General features: G+C 38.8%; 1 protein-coding gene and 1 long non-coding RNA gene across 7 annotated transcripts in view; one reads left to right on the forward strand and one right to left on the reverse strand.

The window, feature by feature from the left end:
- The window catches only part of MICU1 (mitochondrial calcium uptake 1), a 242,021-nt gene extending 222,816 nt beyond the window's left edge, over positions 1-19,205 (reverse strand). For all 6 annotated transcript variants that reach the window (XR_014825569.1, XR_014825571.1, XR_014825570.1 and 3 more), the window contains 1 exon segment: positions 19,084-19,205. The gene's annotated coding sequence lies outside the window, so the exon portion shown is untranslated.
- A 149-nt stretch (positions 19,206-19,354) lies between these two features.
- LOC146396879 (uncharacterized) overlaps positions 19,355-20,667 on the forward strand; it is a 6,452-nt gene continuing 5,139 nt past the window's right edge. Inside the window, exons 1-2 of the long non-coding RNA XR_014828129.1 lie at positions 19,355-19,531; positions 20,658-20,667. The exon at positions 20,658-20,667 is cut by the window's right edge and continues 167 nt beyond it. This is a non-coding gene — a long non-coding RNA (uncharacterized LOC146396879). The remainder of the gene's footprint in view (positions 19,532-20,657) is intronic.

Genomic DNA, 20,667 nt, shown 5'->3' on the forward strand with positions numbered 1-20,667 from the left:
TAAATGTTCATTACATCATAGTCACACTTCCATATGTTCATATCAACAAGCACTGAAGCAGCACAACAACTTTGATGATAACACATCTTTGACACTGCCTCCCCAATGTAACAAATTCACCCTTAGATCAAAACAACTTCACTTAATCCATAAACAAGTGTATATGAAGTCATAACAAACCAACACACAACAGGCTGTGTGATACAGGAGGGGACACACTGGGAGCTTCCAGCAGGAAGTCCTTCTGGAGGGAAAATGTGTTTTTTGGCCTGAGTGACAGTACCTATTGGGTTCACTTTAAAAAATATTCTTTAATATTCTTTAAAGTGTATGTATCAAGGAGTTCCCGTTGTGGCTCAATGGTTAGCGAATCTGACTAGGAACCATGAGGCTTCAGGTTTGATCCCTGACTCTTCAGTGGGTTAAGGATTCGGCGTTCCCCTAAGCTGTGGTGTAGGTTACAGACGCGGCTTGGATCCCGAGTTGCTGCGGCTGTGGCTAGGGCGGCAGCTACAGCTCCGAGTGGACCCCAACCTGGGACCCTCCATATGTGGTGGGTGCAGCCCTAGAAAAGACAAAAAGACCAAAAAAAAAAAAAAAAAAAAAAAAAATTAAAAATTTAAAAAATAAAAATAAAGTGTATGTATCTGTTTCATATAGTCTTCATTATACATGCTACCTGCCATACCTGTATGTGACATATACAACATAAATTCTTTTAAAATGATCTCCAACCATTCAAAAAGCTAATATTTAGGTTGAGTTAATCGAACCATACAATAGAACAAGCCTAAATGGTCTATGTAAACCTACAACCATATCCTCATTTGTAATTTGCTAATCACCTTATTCATCCATTACTAAGTCTGTCTGCTTCACCCGTAAAGCTGTAACATGAGAATCAAATAGAAACATGTGAAGACAGAAAAAGCAATAAATATGTAATAAGAATGTCACCTTGCATTTTCCCAGAACTTTACATTTAAAATGTTCCAGTGGGCTCGGAGGAAACAAATCTGACTAGTATCCATTAGGATACAGGTTCGATCCCTGGCCTCGCTCGGTGGGTTAAGGACCCGGGGTTGCCATGAGCTGTGGTATAAGTCACAGATGCCACTCAGATCTGGCGTTGCTGTGGCTGTGGTATAGCTGTTGTTATGGCTGTTGCTGTAGCTCCAATTTGACGCCTAGCCTGGGAATCTCGACATGCTGCAGATGTGGCCCTGAAAAGACAAAAACAAACAACAAAAAGTTCCAATGAATACTCTCTGATTTGTACTATATTCAATTTCCAGATATGGAAAATGAGGTACTTGTATTCAATAGCAAAGAATTGATTAGCAGTACAGACCATTCTGTAAGAATAATATATATTTCTGACAAAGGAAGTCTCTCTCTACATAAACATCAGTTTCAGTGGAATTTTTTTTAATGTTCACAGCAACAGACATCTTTATTGATACTCTTTTATAACAATGTCTATATTTATGTTCTCTCTAGAAACAAACCCAATAGGCTGACAGCAATATTAAATATTTCACAGGATGTTTTCCTGTCTTTCTTACCCCTACCCCAATGTACTATTTACCCAAGTACTTTTTTTTTTTTAAAGACTTTCAATTATTGGAGTTCCCATTGTGGCTCAGTGGTTAACGAATCTGACTAGGAACCATGAGGTTGTGGGTTCGATCCCTGGCCTTGCTCAGTGGGTTAGGGATCCGGCGTTGCCGTGAGCTGTGGTGTAGGTCACAGATGCGGTTCAGATGCATTGCTGTGGCTCTGATGTAGGCTGGCAGCTACAGCTCCGATCAGACCCCTAGTCTGGGAACCTCCATATGGTACAGGAGCGGCCCTAGAAAAGGCAAAAAGACAAAAAAAAAAAAAAAAAAAAAAAAAAAAAAAAAAAAAAAGACTTTCAATTATTTACTTGAAAATATCTTAAAGTTAGGATGTAATAAAGGAAAATTAGAATATCACAAATTAAAGTTCTACTAAACATGTAGATAACTTTATATTGGGTTTTTTGTTTGTTTGTTTTTGTTTTTGTCTTTTTAGGGCCGAACCCACAGCATATGGAGGTTCCCAGGCTAGGGGTTTACCACAGCCAAAGCAACACAGGGTCTGAGCTGTGTCTGCAACCTATACCACAGCTCATGGCAATGCCAGATCGTTAACCCACTGAGCGAGGCCAAGGATCCAACCAGCAACCTCATGGTTACTAGTCAGGTTCTTTAACCACTAAGCCACGACAGGAACTCCTATATTGCTGTATACTTTGTTTTGTCTTGCCTTGTTTTGCTAAACTGAGGCCCAGAAAGTTAAGCATCTTAATCAAGGTAATCTAGTTAATTAATTCTAAATACCAGAACTTACTACCTTAATCTCATATTGGTCAGACCTGTTTCTGACTTGGCAACTTTGTGCTTCCGTAAAACAGGGACAACACTTACCAGAAAAAAAAAAACTATGAGAAGGATTAAATGAGAAAATGCTGGTAAAAAGCACAGCACCTACCACGTAGTAAACTATAAATAAATGTTTGGAAGGTAATATAAGATAATACTGCTAAAGGTAATAACTCAAAAATGGTATCATATAACATAAATTTCACTAAAGCGTTACATAAACATATAAAAAGTCCATATCTTTCTTTTAATGCAAACAGTTAATTAAAATGCAAAGTAAGACTACTCATAACTTACTTATTATCTACTCTTGTTATCTAATCACAGAAATGAACATTTTTGTCTCTCTACTTCTAACATAAATACCACTTCAAATCCATGGAATCACTTTGCCATTTTTAACAAACCTGGTATTTTGACTCAAAACTGTCTGAGAACTATGTCTAGATACTCATATCGCAACAGAAGAAAGGGTGGGGGAAAAATTGTAACTGCAATGTATACATCTAAGGATAACCTGACCCCTTGCTGTACAGTGGGAAAATAAAAAAAAAAAGAAAAAAAAAAACTGTCTGGTCCAACAAGAAAAAAACAAACAACCCAATTCAAAAATGGTCAAAGGATTTGAACTGACATGTCTCCAAGGAAGATACACAAATGGTCAATGAGCACATGAAAAGATATTCAATAGTATTAGTCATTAGACAAATAAAAATCAAAAGCACAATGAGATACACTTCACATCCATGAGGATGGCTATTACCAAAAACAAAAACAAAACAGAAAATAACAAATGTTGGAGAAAATGTGAAGAAACTGGACTCTAATACACAGCTGATAGGTAATGTAAAATAGTACAACTATTATGGAAAACAGAAAAACGCAGAATTATCATGTGATGGAGCAATTCCAATCACTGAGTATTTATCTAAAAGATTTGAAAGCAGAGACTCAAGCAGATACTTGTATACCAGTGTTTATAGCAGCATTAGTCGCAATAGCCAAAATGTGGAAATAGAGACATGAACAGAAAAATGGATACACAAAATACGCCATGTACATACAATGGATTATTCAATCTTTAAAAGAAATGAAATTCTGATAGGTACCACAACATAGTATCAGATTCTATTTTTAGCTTTGGTCCCTTTAAATCCCCCTGTACCTCTTACTGTAGCTTGCAGTACAGCTGCAAATGCTTCCAGGTCATCATTCACTCTATCTTGCCTATATGTAAGTTACCCACAATAAACTTTATAAATGTACTTTATGGAGTTGCCTGCTTTGTTTTTTGGTCTCAAAGTTCCTTCTCAGTTCAGAGGATATTATTCAATACCTCTGCCCTGCAACAAAGGTCAACAGTAGGCTATTAACTAGGGGGGAGTTGAGTTATATGTTGATTTTCAACTGCTCAGGAAGTTTGGGGGGGGGGGTTCTGCCCAACTCCCACCTTGTTCAAGGGTCTGCAGTAATTACCTACCTACAGAGAGCCAAGAAAATATATACCCAGACCTCACTCTCCTCCCACTCTCTGTCATTAGCCAAACCCTACTAGATAGCAGAGGGAATGAATGGAGCCTGTACTATGCAGTCTATAAAGGTCAGCTTCCTGGAGCACAACAGGGATGGAGAAGAGTAAAGAATGAATATAGCAGGGGCAAGTGAAGACTATCTAGCACAACATATCACACTACTTTACTTCACATTTCTATTTTATCACACAAAAGGAAGAATTATAATAAACATATTTTTCAATACAAAGAAAAAGTTGCTGTTGCCACAAAAAAGGAGGGAAGTCAATGGGTTAAAAAGACAAAGGTTTTTGTTACTACTTAAAAAGAAAAAAAAAAAATCCACACATTTTTGACAAGAGGATTCAGTACAGTCTGCCACAATACCCAACACTGAGATAAAATATAAAGAAAGAAAAAGGAACAATGTATAGAATATTGGAACTAAAAGAGACTTAGAAATTATCAGATTTTCGGTTTTTTTCTTTCTTTCTTTCTTTTTTTTTTTTTGTCTTTCTTTAGGGCCACGGTCACAGCATATGGAGGTTCCCAGGCTAGGAGTCGAATTAGAGCTGTAGCTGCCGGCCTACACCGCAGCCACAGTAACACCAGATCCGAGCCACGCCTGCAACCTATACCACAGCTCATGGTAATGCTGGATTCTAACCACTGAGCCAGGGATCAAACATGCATCCTCATGGATGCTAGGTGGGCTCGTCAACTGCTAAGCCACAACAGGAACTCCAAAATTTTCAAACTTTCAATGTGAGAGGAAACAGATCATACTTCAAGCAACTTAATCAAGATCATAAAGCTATTCAGGAGCAAAGTTGAAAACAGAAACTAGATCTCATAATGCCCTGTCTAATTCTCTTCCTATCATACACTATAGAAATAAAGCTGAAAATGCTTCATACTGTGAAAATTAACTAGTAAACAAGTTAAAAGACAATAACCACGGATGCAGATTCACAGGTTAGAATGTTTCTTATAATAGCAGAACCCTAGGTTTCCCACAATAACAATAAAGATTCTGCTCTTAACCAAAAAACACCACTTCATGAATCTTAACACAGTACACATAGTACCTAGAAGTTGAACAGAAACTTTAATCTGAACTTAAATAAAATATGCAGTCAGGAAAGAAATTATCAATGAGTTAAGAGCCACTTTCCTATAGAGCATGAAATTAAAACTTTCTGGGTTAAATGAGTAATGGGAGTCATCCAAAGCTTTGACAGCTGAATTGCCCCTTCAAAACCTGGGGTACAGATGAAGAATGCATAATCCATTGGTCAAAATGAACACAAAAATCACTTCCTAAAACGCACACTATATACATAGAAAGAAAAAATCATGAAGAGTAAAAATGCAGTATCTGGTAGACAAAACGCATAGAATTAATTACAAAGAGAAACTAAATTAAAAAAAGAGAGAGGGAGTTCCCGTCGTGGTGCAGTGGTTAACGAATCCGACTAGGAACCATGAGGTTGAGGGTTCGGTCCCTGCCCTTGCTCAGTGGGTTAACGATCCGGCGTTGCCGTAAGCTGTGGTGTAGGTTGCAGACGCGGCTTGGATCCCGCGTTGCTGTGGCTCTGGCGTAGGCTGGTGGCTGCAGCTCCGATTCGACCCCTAGCCTGGGAACCTCCATATGCCGCGGGAGCGGCCCAAGAAATAGCAAAAAAAAAAAAAAAGAGAGAGAAACCAAAAATGTTAAGGATTAAATTATTTATAAAAGCAGGAGTTCTTTTGTGGCACAGCAGGTTAAGGATCCAGCGCTATCACTACTGTGGCTCTGATTACAGCTGAGGCGTGGGTTCGATCCCTGGCCCAGGAACTGCCACATGAGGTGGGTGCAGCCAAAAAATAAAAAAGAAAAGTAAAAGCAAATAAAAAATGGCCTCTTTTCCAAAAAAGATACTAACATCAAACCTTTAGGAGTTCCTGTCATGCCTCAGCGGTTAGCAAACCCGACTATCATCCATGAGGACATGGGTTTGATCCCTGGCCTCGCTCAATGGGTTAAGGATCCGATGTTGCTGTGAGCTGTGGTGCAGGCCAGCGGCTACAGCTCCAATTGGACCCCTATCCTGGGGACCTCCATGTGCCACAAGTGTGGCCCTAAAAAGATAAAAAAAAAAAAAAAAAAAAAAAAACTTTATAGCTCAGAAAAACACTCGGAAAATTTCAAAAAATATTATTACGAACACCACATGTACATTACCTAGATGGAACAATTAACATTTCGCCTATTTGTGTTATCTATCAAGATATTTTTACTGCTGAACCACTTCAAAGTAAGTTAGCTATAACACTTTAAATATTTCAATAATTTATGGTTATCAGACATTCAAATTCATAGCAATTTTCTAATATCTTTTAATACTAGTACATATTCAAACTTCCACAAAATTTATAGGCAATTTTTCAAAACAGGATCCACATAGAAATCATGCATTCTCTTTGATTTGTTTCTATAATCTCTCTTAATTTAGAATAGGTCCCTCACACACAACCTTTTTCTCCCCTCACAACTGTGATCTTTTTAATCTTTTTTTATTAGCTATACATAAAATTTAGCCACACCGAGTAGAATGGCTATTTTATTTTATTTTATTTTTTATTTTTATTTTTTTTTGTCTTTTTGCTATTTCTTTGGGCCGCGCCCGCGGCATATGGAGGTTCCCAGGCTAGGGGTCGAATCGGAGCTGTGGCCACCAGCCTACGCCAGAGCCACAGCAATGCTGGATCCGAGCCACGTCTGCAACCTACACCACAGCTCACGGCAACGCCAGATCATTAACCCACTGAGCAAGGGCAGGGATCGAACCCGCAACCTCATGGTTCCTAGTCAGATTTGTTAACCACTGCGCCACGACGGGAACTCCAGAATGGCTATTTTATATATACGTACACACACACGTAAATGGAATCCTTGTGCACTGCTAATGGAAATGCAAGATGGTGCAGCCACTACAAAAAACAAAAACAAAAAACCAGCATGGCATTTCTTCAAAAAATTAAACAGAGAATTACTATATGACCTAGTTCCCAATCCACTTTGGAGTACATATCCAAAAGAATTAAAAGCAGGGGTTTGAAGAAGTATTTGTACACCCATGCTCATAGCAGCATTATGCACAATAGCCAAAAGGTGGAAGCAACCAAGTGCCAATCACCGTAAATGGATAAACAAAATGTGGTTTATACACACAATGGAATATTACTCAGCCATAAGAAGGAAGGAAATCCTGACATGCTACAACATGTATGCATCTTATTATGCTAAGTGAAATAAATCAGTCATAAAAAGATAAACACTGCATGATTCTATTTATATGAGGCACCTAGAACAGTCAAAATCATAAAGATAGAAAGTAGAATTGTGGTTGCTAGGGGCTAGAAGGAGGCGTTACTGGAGAGTTATTATTTAATGGATGCAGCATTTCACTTTTGCAAGAGATGGATGATAGTTCCAGAGATGGATGATAATGATGGTTTCACAAGAATCTGAATGTACTTAATACCACGGAACTGTACACTTAAAAATGGTTACGGTGGTAAATTTTGTATCATGTGTATATTTTAAAAACTGAAAAAAATGGAAGGAAATTCTGATGCATCCTAAAACATGAACCAATCTTAAAGACAACGTTAAGTGAAGCGAGCCAGTCACGAAAAGACAAACATATATGATTCCACTTATATGATGAACAGCAGTGAAATTTCCAGAAATAGAAAGTACTATGGTGATGCCAGAGACTGGGTTGGGAGGGAAGGTAGTGGAGAGTTACTGTTTAATGGGTATAAGTTCTTTGAGAAGAAGAAAAAGTTCCAGAAATGAATGGTGGTGACGGTTATATACAAGGCAGATTCACTTTATGCCTCCTAATTATATTACTTAAAATGTTTTTTAAAATGGTAAATTTTTAAAACAGTGGTAAAATATACATGAAATTTACTATTTTAACCATTTTTAAGCTTACATGAAGTACATTCACCACAGTGCAAAATCAAAGCACAACTTTTTTTTTTTTTTTTTTTTTTGCCACATCCCCAGCACATGGAAGTTCCCAGGCCAGGGATCAAACCTGTGCCACAGCGGTGACAACACCAGATCCTTAACCCACTGCAACACAAGGGAACTCCAACCCTAACTTTCAAGAGAACAGGACATCTGTATTTCATTTTCTGGATTTATCTAATTGCTTCCTTGTAGCATGGTTATATATTTCTCTAGCCCCTTTATTTCCTGTAAACTGGAAGTTATAAGTTTGATCAGAGTCAAATTAAGTACTTTTAGCGAGAACTCTTCATAAATAATTTTGTACACCTCATGAGTCCGAGCTTAAGTTTTCTTCTCCCATATCTAATCTGCTATTAATAACATCAAGCATATATTTCATCTCAAACACTGTAGCTTTCATCTCTAGAGGTTCAATTTGAGTCTTTTTTATATCTTCCATGTTTCTATTTAACACATTCATTCTTCCTTCTAGTTTCTTGAACATGTGGAATACAGCTATTTAAAAAACTGTTTTAACATCCCTCTCCGCTAATTCTATTATCTGTGTCATTTCCGTTTCAGTTTTTACTGTTTTTCTTGTAATTATGAGCCATATTTTCCTGTTCCCTTGCATGCCTAGTAATTTCAGATTGGATGCCAGACATTGAATTTTACCTTGTGGGTGCTGGATATTTTTGAATTCCTGAATCTATTCTGGAGCTTAGGTCTAGGACATGAGTAAGTTAGTTGCAAACAGACTGACTGTTTCAGGTCTTGCTTTTAAGTTTGTTTGATAAGGCCAGAGCAATGTTTAGTTTAAGGCTCATTTACCCCACTACTAAGGCAAAACCCTTCTGAGTATAGTAGTCTCCACTGGGGGGTTTGGCTTTCCATGATTTTAGTTACCCACGGTCAACCCTGAACCGAGAATATTAAATGTAAAACTCCAGAAATAAACAATTCATAAGTTTTAAACTGTGTGTTGTTCCAAGTAGGCTGATGAAATCTCACGCTGCCTCATCCTCTGTCCTACCCGCTCCCTGCCATGTGAATCATCACTTTGTCCAGTATATCCATGCTTTACATGCTACTCGCCAGTTAGTATGCACAGGGTTCAGAACTATCCAGTTTCAGGCATCCACTGGGGGGTCTTGGGATGTACCCCCCCCCACAGATACAGGAGGACTACTATATTCTACTTGATGACCTGTTAAAATGTATCCCACTCTGACTAGTAGGAAAAAACACTTTCCCTGTCCCTGTCTGTCCTATTCATTTCAGGTGGTTCTTTTTCTAACCTTGGGTGGTTTCCTCACATGTATGCACTGATCAGTTCTCAGCTGAATACTTGCGGTTCTCCCTCCTTCCAGCTCTCACATCTCTAGTATTCTGCCCAGCAAACTCCTGCTGCCCTGGCCTCTCAGACTCTCTCAATTCAGGAAGACCACAATGCCCTGCCTGGGTTCACCACTGTTCACACTACAGCTGGGAAGCTCTTTCCAGGCAGCAAGCCAGAACAATCATAGAGCTCACCTCATTTGCCTCCCCTCTCTCAGGGATCACTCTCCTTTGCTGCACAATGTCCAAAATCTAGAAAACAACTGTTCCATACATTTTGTCTCCCCTTTTAGCTGCTTTAGGCAGGAGGGTAAATATGGTCCCTATTATTCCTTCTTCACAGGAAATGGAACATAAAACCAATTTTTCCGTCCTTTTTATTCCTCTTTGTCTTTGTGAATTATTTAATTTATTTATTTATTTTTGCTTTTTAGAGCCACAGCCATGGCATATGGAAGTCACAGGCTAAGGGTCAAATCGGAGCTACAGCTTCCAGCCTACGCCACAGCCAGAGCAACACAGGGATCCCAGCCATGTCTGCAACCTACACCACAGCTCATAGCAACACTGGACCCTTAACCCACTGAGCGCGGCCAGGAATGGAACTTCATCCTTATGGATCCCAGTTGGGTTCATTAACTACTGAGCCACGAGGGGAACTCCCTTGTGAATTATTTTAAAGCAACTCTCAGACACAGCATCATTTCACTACTATATATAGTTTAGTATTTCCAAAAAATATGGATACTCTTTCTATACAAATATGTCACCATTCACTTAACAAATTTAACAATAATTCCTTGGTATCACCTAATATCCAGTCCATAGTCCAATTTCCCCAACTTTCTCAAAGGTTTTTTTCTGTTACACAACTGGTTGTTCAAATTCTCTTTTAATGCCAGCATTTAAAGAACACCATTAGGGAGTTCCCATTGTAGCACAATGGAAATGAATCCAACTAGGAACTATGAGGTTGTGGGTTTGATCCCTGGCCTTGCTCAGTGAGTTAAGGATCTGGCATTTCCGTGAGCTGTGATGTAGGTCACAGACGTGGCTCAGATCCGATGTTGCTGTGGCTGTGGTGTAGGGTGGCAGCTGTAGCTCCAATTAGACCCCAGCCTGGGAACCTCCATATGCCGCGGGAGTGGCCTTAGAAAAGTCAAAAAGACAAAAAGAAAGAAAGAAAGAAAGAACACTATGAGGAATATTACGTGAAATGCTTGATATCCATTACCTCATTTAATTCTCACTAACCCTGAACTAAGTATTTATCATCCTATTTTACTGAAAGGACACCAGAGCTCAATGCTTTTAAGAAATTTACCTAAGGTCACAGCCAGTAGATGGGAGGGGAAGGTTTCTCTGATCTCACAGCCATTTCTCTTAACCATTATGCTTCGCTACCATCTCAGGAATTATTAAGATAGAGAGATATATGATACCAATGCTTAAGTTGAAAATCAAATTCTGAAACTACTTAATTTAAATGCTATCACAAGAGATCCCATCATGGCACAGCAGAAACAGATCTGACTAAGAACCAAATCTGAGTGTTTGATCCTGACCTTACTTACTGGGCTAAGGATCCGGCGTTGCTGTGAGCTGTGGTGTAGGTCGCAGACGCAGCTCAGATCTGGCATTGCTGCAGCTGTGCGTAGGTCAGCAGCTGTAGCTACAATGAGACCCCTAGCCTGGGAACCTCCATATGCCACAAGTGCAGCCCTAAAAAGCAAATAAATAAATAAATACTATCACAAATCAAAGACCTGAGAATATTACCAATGCTGTTTTATTTGAAATATGTTACAATAGAATCTACCCGATCATTTTAAAAAATACAATTTCCAAATCTAAAAGTTTTATTTGAACAAGGAAGGAAAATGATTGAAATGAAAATTAATGAACATCTGAAACTAGAGAACTTAGATTTAAGTGTATTTATAATGCTCCATGGCAGTTCTGTCAAATAGAATATGCTGCAATGATAGAAATGTTTCGTATCAGCACTGTTCAATTAACCACTAGTCATTCATGTCTACTGAACACCTAAAAAGTCTCTAGTGAAACTAATAAACTGAATTTTAAATTTTAATTATCATAAATTTAGTTATAACTCATTTGTTTGTCTCCACCACTAGCCTGTGAGCTTTCTGATAGATGGAATATGTTTCATCTCTCTCTTTCCACTGCTTAGGTGCATATTAGAGAGATAAACTATGTTTATATATGGTAGAATGTGTGGACGGAATTTTCTAGATATGTCCAAGTAAATTCTCTAAAAGCATCAGACTGATAAAGGTTACAGAGTATTAACTTACTCTGTTGGATTATATCCTGTTCCTACCCCAAATTTTAAGGCAGATAAAATATCTTATTCATGCATTTTTTTTTCACCAAACATATTCTAAGCTTGTAATAAGACAGGCCCTCTGCTGAGTGTTCAGCATATAATGATGAATTAGCCTTGGTTCTGGCATGAAGAATCACTTGGTCTCATAGAAAGTACATATAAGTACATGTAATTCTCTAAAAAAATAAGAAGAGTATTTTTAAAAGAAAAAACAATTATTATTATGAGAACCACCAAAGAAAATAACCACCTGAGGGATGAGGGAAATTTACAAACTGAAGAATAATTCATTAGCCTAGACTGAAGATGAATAGTTAACTCACCAGCTGGAAGACAGCAGGATGGTGAAGAGGCATTCTAAGTACAACAAACAGCCTATGCAAAGGCATAAAGACACAAAAAGGTATGGCTTACAGGGAAAGCAAAAAGTAGCTCACTAAGACTAGAACAAGGGAAAGGGAGAAGGAAGAGGAGGCAAAGACAAAAAGATAAATAAAAGCTAGATTCTAATGTCCTTTATGTGCCATGTTATAGAATGCCACTTAATTCTACTAGGATAGTAGACAATCAAAAGTACTGATGTCTGTTTTTTAAAAAGGAAAAAAATTAGCTCACTGGTTTAATTCTAATACACCAATGAACAAACTTTATTTTATTTTTGCTTTTTAGGACTGCATGTGCAGCATATGTAAGTTCCCAGGCTAGGGTTGAATTGGAGCCACAGCTGCTTGCCAACGCCACAGCCACAGCCACACAGGATATGAGCCTCATCAGCTATCTACAGCACAGCTCACAGCAGCAAAAGATCCTTAACCCACTGAGCGAGGCCAGGGATCAAACCAGCATCCTCATGAATACTAGTCAGGTTCGTTACCACTGACCCACTAGAGGAACTCCCCAATGAACAATCTCTAAAAAGCAAAATCTGGAGTTCTCGTTATGGCACGGTGGTTAACGAATCCGACTAGGAACCATGAGGTTGCAGGTTCGATCCGGCGTTGCCACAAGCTGTGGTGTAGGTCGCAGACGTGGCTTGGATCCCGCATTGCTGTGGCTCTGGTATAGGCCAGTGGCTACAGCTCCGATTAGACCCCTAGCTTAGGAACCTCCACATGCCAAGGGAAGCGGCCATAGAAAAGGCAAAAAGACAAAAAAAATAAAAAGCAAAATCAAAATTGTAAGTAGAGCTTATAGGTAGTGACACCAGTAGCTGTGCAACTCTGAACAAGCAAGGTTATTGATGGGCACTTTGAGTTTTAAATGACCAACATTAAATCACTGATTTAAGAGAAATGCAAACTTTATTTGTATACCTAATATGAATGATAAGGATGCATACTATGTATACGTGACATGATGAGGAAGATTATACTAAAATTACATTTTTCCCGTAGTCAGTAAAACCCACCTTAAACTTATTATTAGTTGCCTAGGAATGTTTACAATTTGCAAAAAAAAAAAAAAAGAAAAAGAAAAAAACACATTACTGTTATTTTAGAGGAAAAAAAGTTAATCCAATTCTAGCATTTATTTTCTCATTAACAAGGCTAAAATACTTCTCCTCCCAATGCAGCAGTGTTTAACTTCCCAATGCCAGATCATTAATTATATCTAATGTCAATCATTTCTCACAGTTGTTCAATTCCACAGCTGCCTTTTTTGGTTTTTCAAATAACATTCTAAACTGCTGTCTCTTCCACTTCCAGGTATCCAACGTGACATGTTCTCAAAGCATTATTTCTTTGCAGGAGTGTTACCCATTTTTACCGTTTCTGCTATTACCTAAAGTCATCATAAATTCTAATCTGAACTTCCAAGGTGTTCAACACCTAGCTCCCTTTGTGTAGTGAAGGAACAGGCTATCATCTACTTACTGAGCTTTACTGAGCTCAGAGTTTGTATAAAATTCTCTCAATACATTCCCCAGCCTCACAGTTACCATATTTGAATTAAGCAGCCTTTTATTTTTATGTGTTTTTTAAATTTAAGTATTGTTAATTTATAATGTTGCATTGGTCTCAAGTGTACAGCAAAGTGATTCAGTTACACACATACATATATATATATTCTTTTTCAACTTTTTTTCCATTATAGGTAATTACAAGATATTGAGTATAGTTCCTTGTGCTATATACAGCAGGTCCTGTTGTTTATCTAGTTTATATATAGTGGTGTATATATGTTAACCCCAAACTTCTAATTTATCTGTCCCCTCAGCCCTCAGCTCCCTTTGGTAACCTTAAGTTTGTTTTCTATGTCCATTGAGTCTATTTCTGTTTTGCAAACAAGTTCATTTGTATCATTTTTTTTAGATTCCTCATATAAGTGCTATCATATGATATTTGTCTTTCTCTGCCTAAATTACTTCACTTAATATGGTAATCTCTGGGTCCATCCATGTTGCTGCAAATGGCATTATTTCATTCTTTTTTATGACTAATATTCCATTGTATAAATGATATATGTACCACATTTTCTTTACTCGTTCATCTGTCAATGGACATTTAATTTGCTTCCATGTCTTGGCTATTGTGAACAGTGCTGCTATGAATAAACAGGTGCATGTATCTTTTTAAATTAGGGTTTGTATCTTTTTTGGCTATGTGTCCGAGAGAGATTACAAGATCATATGGTAACTCAATTTTTAGTTTTTAAGGAATCTCCATACTGTTCTTCACAGTGGCTGAACCAATTTACATTCCCACCAACTGTGTAGGAGAGTTTCTTTTTCTCCCACCCTTTGCAACATTTATTATTTGTAGACTTCTTAATGATGGTAATTCTGACAGGTGTAAGGTGAGATATCACTGTGGTTTTGGTTTGCATTTCTCTAATACTTAGCTATACTGAGCATCCTTTCCTGTGCCTATTGGCCATCTCTACGTCTTCTTTGGAGAAATGTCTATTTAAGTCTTCTGCCCATTTTTTGATTGGGTTGTTTATTTTTTGATATTAAGACACATGAGCTTAAGCAATCTTTAAATACCTGGGCAGCCTGCTAATAATTATGTAGTTTAAACAAAGTTTTCTAGTTTATTGCTATATGTGCAACATGGAATTTTAAAGCTTACTAAAATAAAGACAAGGAATAAAGAACAATGTAATTAATTCCTCAGACACCTATATATCTAAAGCTCTCCAGGGCTAAACATCTGAAATTGGGAAAACAAATTCTTGCAGACAGTATTTTGTTACTGTTATTATTAACAATTACATTTAATGAGAACCTACTATATCCCAGGCACTTGGCATATATTAATCCTTACAAGACCCCTATGAAATAGGTATTATCATTTACATTTGCAAATGAAATAAACTTCAGAAAGAATAAGTAACTTGCTCAACATCAAGAAGAGATATAGTTTTAGAATACACATCTGCCTGTTTAATCTAAAGCCTGTGCCACCATTGTCAGCAATTCAAGTTCGAACGTCCACTGAATTAAGCTATTGACATCTTTTAAACAAAAACATTACAGTGGAATAAACAATACTTTGCTTCAATTATATTTTCTCTTAAAATATAATGAATCATCAGAATAATCCATAAAGATACAAAACCAGATACTAATGTTAACTATAGTTTTAAAGTTAACACCCCAGTGACAGCACTTAGTGACAATTATTATTTATTTTTTTACAATGCTCAAAATGAAGTAGTTTCTACACAGATTTTTATTATTTTCTTTTAGGGCCACACCCACGGCATATGGAAGTTCCCAGGCTAGGGGTCGAATTAGAACAGTAGCTACTGGCCCACACCACAGCCACCCCAACAAGGAATCAGAGCCATGTCTGAGACCAACACCACAGCTCATGGCAATGCCCGATCCTTAATCCACTGAGTGAGGTCAAGGATCAAACCCACAACCTCATGGATACTAGTCAGATTCACTTTCACCGTGTCACAATGGGAACTCTTCTATACAGATTTTTAAATGGCATAATTAAAAGAAGCAAGCATGTAATCGCATTTACTAGATATACTTAAATATTTAAAACACTTTTATTTACTGTTTATAAACTGAAGTTTATATAATCAAGTTCACCCACAGTATAAAACAAACTTACTAATAAACAATTTTAACAAACTGGCCAAATACACAACATATTCAAGCTAGAAAATCTGGATATTCCAGAACATGAATACTTAGGTAATAACAACACAAATAAGCACAATCAAAGGGTTTAAATTTCAAGTTATACGAATTAATAAAATAATTGACATTTTAAAAAAATCAACACACATGGGAGTAGCTCCAATTTGACCCCTTGCCTGGGAATTTCCATATGCCATGGGTGTGGCTCTAAAGAGCAAAAAAAAAAAAAAAAAATTAACAAACTGTAAAATACAATGAATTAATATTAGTAAAGGAAAGCAATTAATTTTGTTAAATAATGTAAAATTATTTTAGTGAACATTTGCTGTTTTTGCCTGCCCCGCAAACTTTCTCCCTTCCGCAGGAAATGACACCTTAATTTTCCTTTAGAAACTATATGTCACCTACACTTAGTTCATGTGGTTTGTAACTATAACCCCCTCTACCCTACTCCAGGATGGGGACAAGATCCTGTTCTGGGCAAACAGACCACTCCATCTGTCTAGCCACAGAGATGGCCCATTGCCTCTAGGATGGGCAACGACCCAAGTTAGGCCAATGAGATTCTCACACAGTAATTTGCAGAAAGCATAGAGAATGGGAAGTTTTCTCTCTCCCAGAGTTCTGCGGTTGTAGGACGTAAACCTAGTGCTAATAGTACCAACTTTCCCAGGGAGTCCGATGACTCCAGACTGCACTTTTCCACAGAGATTCCCCAAAATGCTACAGGGAACAAATGGTTACCTGTCAGCAGGGGAAAGATAAATTAGGGTTTCAACTTTCAGTGTTATATTTTCTACAATGCTCCTGTTTTTCAAAGATAAGCATATATTACTTTTATACTAGGAAATATAAAATATTTTAAAATACTCCCTCTGTTTTCTTCTCAAATATGCTGATATATTAATATTTAATGTCTTAAAAGCATTAATAGGAGTTCCTGTTGTGGCTCAGCAGGTAAAAAATCCAACTAGTATCAACATGGATGCAGGTGTGATCCCTGGCCTCGCTTGATGGGTAAAGGATCTGCAATTGCCATGAGCTATGGTGTGGTAGGTCACAGATGTGGCGTGGATCTGGCGTCTCTGTGGCTGTGGGGCAGGCTGGCATCTGCAGCTCTGATTTGACCCTTAGCCTGGGAACTTGCCCTAAAAAGACAAAAAAAAAAAAAAAAAAAAAGCATTAATAATTCTCTCAATTTACCAAAGTGAGTAAAACACCTACTTATTAAAGAGAACATTTTTTTCCCTTGACACAAAATCAACCTATTTTGCATGATGAAAAAGTTGTGAGTAAACTTTTTTTAAAAAAATTGGTTCACTTTTGGAAGTCCCCTTGTTGTAGGGGTTAAGGATTTGGCATTGCCCCGGTTCTGCACAGACTACAACTGTGGCCCATCTTTGACCCCTGGCCCAGGAACTTCCACATGCCGTGGGTGCAAACAAACAAAGAAACAAAAAAATGGCTCACTTTTTTTTTTTTTTGTCTTTCTGTCTTTTTTAGAGCCACACCCACAGCATACGGAGGTTCCCAATTAGGGGTCCAATCAGAGCTATAGCCGCTGACCTACAACACAACGCAGGGTTCGAGACCCATCTGCGACCTACACCACAGCTCACGACAATGTCAAGATCCTTAACCCACTGAGCCAGGCTGGGCAGGGATCAAACCCGGGTCCTCCTGGATGCTAGTCGGGTTCGTTAACCACTGAGCCACAATGGGAACTACAAAAATGGTTCACTTTTAAAGGGAATATTAAACTACTTCATATGGAAAAAATTGGTAAATGTTCACCAAGAGCTGCAGCCACTGTAAAAATTGTTAAATAGGGAAAATTAAAGATTTAAAGTGGCCGAATTAGGTGTAATAACTTTATCAATTACTTTAGCCTTATAATTATAAATAATATAAGATCTGACGAGTCAGATTCATTATAATAATTTTACATAGTATTACATTTTGGGAGAAATTACATATCATTGTTAAAATACACGAAAGTCAGTCCCAAGATGCACCCCTTGGGAATGCAAAAGGTCTACTGAATATTGTAAATGTTCTACTGATTATAAATGGAGACAGCAATACACTCTTTGGCTCTCTTGCTCTTACTAGCTTCTGTCACTCTTTCCTTTTCTCCTCAGGCACAAAATCCACTCCTGAATTTTTACTTTTTGTTAGGCTTGTTTTTGGTCTCATAATTCTCAGCAATGAAACTTAAGAGTAGCTGGAGACCAGAGCTACCGTCTCACAAGCAAGTGGCAGTGGGTTCTAAAAAGTTTTTAGAATAAGGCAATATTTAACATTACCTTACCCAAAGCAGGAAGATAATGGGTTGGTCAACCTGGCCAACACCACTGTCTCCAGATGCTGACATTTTGTGTGTCATATCATTTAATGAAATCTAAACTCTCCTACAGCTATCAACCCCAAACTGTTGCACCCTTTCTACTGCTAGATCACCTGCACATGTAATTCAAAGGAATACTTTAACATAAACAAAGGTATGCCCAAGAAAGCACCCAATAACTGACAGAAACATCTGCTTATGAAACTGAAAGAAAATAGGTATTTCCAGGTACCACAAGGAGAATTTTTCTTTTACTCCAGTCCCTCAGCTATAAAATGGTTTTTCTACTTAGCTTTACAAATAGCTACAATACTTTTCAGGCATCCGAAAGGGAGGGTATAGAAACCATAAACAATAAGATCATAGAGACTGGCAACTTAAACAGTTTTAAACTCTCCTCCCAACATTCAGCTTGAGTCAATAAACCCCGGCTCATTCTCAAAACACCGCATTGTGGGCCAAAATGAGATGGTGGTAAGGGAACCTGAGGGAGAATAAAAACAGGTAAGGCACTGGGAAAGGCAAAAACCGAACAGTCTAAGAAGCCTGAACTTTGTTTTGTTCCTTCAGCTCCCCATCAATTTTTTTTTCATTTTTTTTGGTTTTGTTTCAATGATTAATACTTGGCCCCATCAGACATTTAACAATAAACTCCCCACCCACTTCCAACCACATCCACAAATCCCAGGGGATGTCTTTGGTCGCCCGAAGAGGGACGTCGAAGCTCAAGTGAACCCTGCAGCTGGGAACTCGGCAGGAGAAGTTCTCCTGGGACAGGAAGAAGGGACCAGGTGAGGTCAAAGAAAGCGGAGGAAAGGAAGCTGGCAGGACTAAGGACTGCTCTCAAGCCCCTAAACTGAGCACATCAGGGAGAGACAGCTATCCCGGTCGACCAGAGAAGTTGCTAATTCCGGAGCAGACAAACGGCCAGTCCCGGAGGTCAGGTCCCTAAAGCTTTTCGCATCATCCTTCCTTTCATCTTCTCTAAACGTGTCTCGCCTCATACCCTTGAGAGTACAGGACTCACCCGTCTACAGCCGAGCTTCAGCTGCTTCTCCGTCAAAGCCGCGCACCTCTGAAAACCATAGAGATGAAGAGAGCAACAAAGTTAAGCCTCCAGCTCCGCCGCCCACCCTCACGTAACCCTTCTAGCCGCTAGGGCTGTCGGGATCGTGGCGAAATGCGTGTGGGCGGGGCATGGAGGATAGGGAGTGGGGAGGGGCCAGGCAACCCGCCCCGCCCCGGCCTTGGGCCCCGCCCCGGCCTCGGGCCCCGCCCCCGGGCCCCGCCCCGGCCTCAGTATTTAGGCGGGACAGTGGAAGCTGTCCGGCTTTTTCTCTGGCGGTTCACCCTCCACGCGCTAGTGGTATAGATGTCTGTGAAAGAGATTTAGTGTGCCGGCTTCCGCCTCGTTGATGCCCCTTTATGTGTTGACTAAGCAAAACAGGAGACAATGAAAAGAAAACTGGACCACAGTGAGTTGGGAATTGTTCTTTTCGAACTGCGTTTAGGTTTAGGCTTCTGGTGAAATTTGCCTGTTTCCTGACCTTGAAGCTTTTTTAAATTTAGAAACCGACTCACCGCATTGTCTATTATTTAGGTTTTTCAGAAGTTCTCTTTGCAAGCTAATATGATTGGAGAGTTTAGTCACTGAGCTACTAGTAACTTTTTTTTTCCTCAGAGGTTGCTGTCAGGAGTGAGAATGGAAAAGTCTCAAGAGAATGACAATATTTTGATTATGATATGATGGAATTTAAAAGTTTCTTCAGGAATTTCCTAGTTCTAGATTCTGGTGGCCTATTGGTTAAAGGGTCCAGGGTGTCACTGGTGTGGCTCCAGTTGCTGGTGTGGTGTGGATTTGATCCCTGACCGAGAAGTTTTGCATTCTGGGGGGTACAGTCAAAAATAAATAAATACTTTCCTTAGCTGTAGCAAAGGCTACAACCATGGAAACAAAAGAAGGCAGCCAGAACTATCACTGGGTTAAATTGTGAAGGAAGCAAAACAACTATTTTCTCCATTTCTTCTCAGAGGACTCTCCCTCCCCACTATCCCAAGAAGGACAGATCGTTATGTTCTTGGCACTGCGCTAGCACTTTACAGGCAACCCCATGTTTGTTCCAACCATCCTGTTGATGAAAACGGTTTTTGTGAATTGTAGATGGGGAAGCGGGCTATGACCCCTCCCTAGGTAATGTATCAAATGGTATGGCTGGCACAGACCTGATAGAAAGAACACCAAAGACATCTTCAATCTACTGTCCCTGGATCATCTTGACACAAGAATTGGGAATATTTATTTATTTATTTATTTATTTTGCATTTTAGGGCTGCACCCCCGGCACATGGAGATTCCCAGACTAGGGGTCAAGTCAGAGCTACAGCTGCCAGCCTACACCACAGCCACAGCAATGCAGTATCCAAGCCGGGTCTGCAACCTACAAAATAGTTTACGGCAATACCAGATCCTTAACCTACTGAGCGAGGCCTGCAACCTCATGGTTCCTAGTTAGATTCATTTCCACTGCACCACAATGGGAATAGCAGGAATCTTTATTTTTTTAATTAAAAATTTTTTTCTTTTTATGGCCGCACCTGCAGCACATGGAAG

The sequence above is a fragment of the Sus scrofa genome, chromosome 14 (genome assembly GCF_054392235.1).
Source record: "Sus scrofa isolate SSC_HxYL_T2T_F1_AM1 chromosome 14, Sscrofa_HxYL_maternal_Yorkshire_Landrace_v2.0, whole genome shotgun sequence".
Taxonomy (NCBI): domain Eukaryota; kingdom Metazoa; phylum Chordata; class Mammalia; order Artiodactyla; family Suidae; genus Sus; species Sus scrofa.